General features: G+C 42.7%; 1 long non-coding RNA gene across 1 annotated transcript; it reads right to left on the bottom strand.

The window, feature by feature from the left end:
• Positions 1-1,528: 1,528 nt before the first annotated feature.
• Positions 1,529-2,692, bottom strand: LOC107145120. Its single transcript, XR_001503877.2, has 2 exons — positions 2,389-2,692; positions 1,529-1,729 (listed from the first exon to the last, which is right to left on the bottom strand). It is a non-coding gene; the product is annotated as an uncharacterized LOC107145120 (long non-coding RNA).
• Positions 2,693-2,698: the final 6 nt, after the last annotated feature.

The following is a 2,698-nucleotide window of genomic DNA, read 5'->3' as shown; positions in this document are numbered from 1 at the left end:
ATATATATTATTAATTTGCAATAAACAATACAATGAATCATGTTAAAAATCTTAATAAAGGCAAATAGATACCATAGTGGTTTTCTTTTTTCTATTTATTTTTTAGTTTTTTCAGTGGGCACATCATCTTTATTTGTATGTGGTGCTGAGGATCGAACCCAGGCCGCACGCATGCCAGGCGAGCGCGCTACCGCTTGAGCCACATCCCTAGCCCATAGTGGATTTCTTGATCATCTGAAGTTGGTTATATTATACGTCGCCAGATTTAGCAAATAAAAATATAGGATACCCAACACGATTTGAATTTCCAATAAACAGTATTTAAGTATACCCCAAATATTGCATGAGACATACTTGTACAAGAATGTAATTATTTATCTGAAATGCATACTGACACATTTTATCTGGCAATCTTAATTATAGAAATAGATTTTATTAATTCTCCTTACAAAAAGCTGCTCAGAATATCAATAGAATATAAACAGAATGGGTAGTCCTAAGTTTGTGTCTTGGTTGGTCACTGAATAGTAGGAAGTTTCCAACAAACTCCTAAAATTGGGTTGTCATGTGACCAGATCCTAGGTTATTTTTAGGCTGAGGTAAATGGGATTTTTTTTTTTTTTTTTTTACAAGGATTGGGAAAGAGTCATGTTTATTTAGGAGGGAGGAGAGGGTGTGATATATATTGTCACAGGGAAGATCACCTCAAATACACCATTATTATACTTATCTCTCCCACCCCAGGGAAATATATGATTGCCTATTAGATGGGAGAAGCCAGAGGGCTCTGTGTTTGAATGTGTGAGCTGAGTATGTCAAGGCGAGATGGGAAACTGACCTTGCAATGAAGAGGCTCATTGGAATGAAGCACAGATACTTCAAACTCAGCACATCCAAAACTCCAGTCATTATCTTAGCCTCGAAATTCCTCCATACTTCCTAAGTTCATTCATGTATTCAGTAAATATTGAGGTGGCCATTAATTGCCAGTATGTGCTGGCTCTTGATATTTTTTCTCAGAACTGGGGATGGAAGCCAAGGGTGCTCAGTAACACCTTTTTATTTTTTATTTTGAGACAGGATCATGCTAAGTTGCCTAGACTGGCCTAGAACTTGGCAATCTTCCTGCCTCAGCCTCCCAAGTTGCTGAGATTGTGTCCAGCTATGTGCTGGCTCTCAAATATGCCCTTGAGCAGAAAAGACATGGTCCCTGCTCTCAGAGAGCTTACAGCAGAGCAGGGGAGACAACCATATAATCACAAAAAGACTAATCACACATTATTACTATGAAGGAAAGATGTTTGAGGCTATAAATCTTTGGTCAACTTGGTATACTAATACTGGTCTCTACCTGACAACTATAATGATTAGACACTATTATTACAATATCCTAAGAATAAACCTTTTTAAAGAAAGCACTACGAATTTTACTATTTAGGGGTACAATAGCCCATTTAAACTCTAATTTCTGGGATTTGGTGAATTTATATTAAGTTTAGCAGTGTTTGTTACAATAGGGACTTTCAAATTCAACATTTATGTATTTTTTATTAGTACGGGAAATCTTATTTATCATTGTGCAAAAAAGTAGAAGCAGATAATTTTGCTTGACAGGTGAACTTCTTCCATGTTCAGCCCATTTTTTTCTTTTTCCTTAAGTTTTTCTTCAGTCCATTTTTCAATGGTGATTATACTCAACTGCTCCTGTGCCATCTCCAGTCCAGAGGTCCTGAGAAGTTGAAGGGCAAAACTGACTTCAGTAGCTTACCTCTATTTAATGATGGGAGGATCACTTCTAGAAAAAGTACTATAATGAAAAAGGGACTTTTAACTACCTGGAAGAGTTCCACAGCACTTACCCAGCTTCCTCACTGGGGTCAACCCCTTGACTCCCATCCTGTTGAAGAACAGGCACTTTTGCCTGGTCTGCAGCTGCTGGTTAACAGCTGTACAACCTCAGAGCTCAACACTTTTATGATGAGCTCACCGCTCCCAATTAAAGAACCAATATCGCTATGTTCCAACACGGCTTCTTGTCTTACAAATGTATCTGGAACTAATGGACAGAAGTACTTTCTACTTCACAGGACTTTCTCAACCCGATTTTGGCAATTTTCTTCTCACTTCTTATTACCCCCGCCCCCGCCCCAGTGCTGGGGATTGAATCCCGGGGTTCCGCGCTTGCAGGGCAAGGGCTCTACTCCCGAGCTGCAACCCCAGACCCGTCTCACCAATCCCTTTCTCCCTCTTTTGCTCATACACCACTCGATTACCTATCAGACCCAACAGTTTAGCCTTTTTTACTGGAGAATGAGAGAGCCGAACTTGAGGGATGAGGTGATGTTAAAAATGTCTTGGGGTCGGGGGAGAAGGGGCAGGTGCACTAACAGGATCCCCGGGCAACCTTCCTCCAAATGGTCAGTCCCAACGCTCCGTCCTCTTCCCTTGGACCCGGCTACCACAATCCCAGGAGGAGGCGAATCGAGCGAGGAGGACCCGATCCTCGGCCCGCCGTTCTCCTCCCATCTCGGGTCTCATTCTGCCCCGAACTCGTCTAGGCGCTGAGCCTCCGGGCTGCTGAGGAGCCGCGGCGGCGGCCACTTTGATTGTTACGCTCATTCAACTTCACGGAATGCAGAAGGCCGCCGCCCAGCGCCTCCCGAGTCCCGGCGCGCGAAGGAGCTCAGGCGAGCAAGGC

Source organism: Marmota marmota, unplaced genomic scaffold, assembly GCF_001458135.2.
Source record: "Marmota marmota marmota unplaced genomic scaffold, marMar, whole genome shotgun sequence".
NCBI classification, from domain to species: Eukaryota; Metazoa; Chordata; class Mammalia; order Rodentia; family Sciuridae; genus Marmota; species Marmota marmota.
Note: the sequence above shows the minus strand (reverse complement) of the source record. Positions and strands in the feature narration are given on the sequence as shown.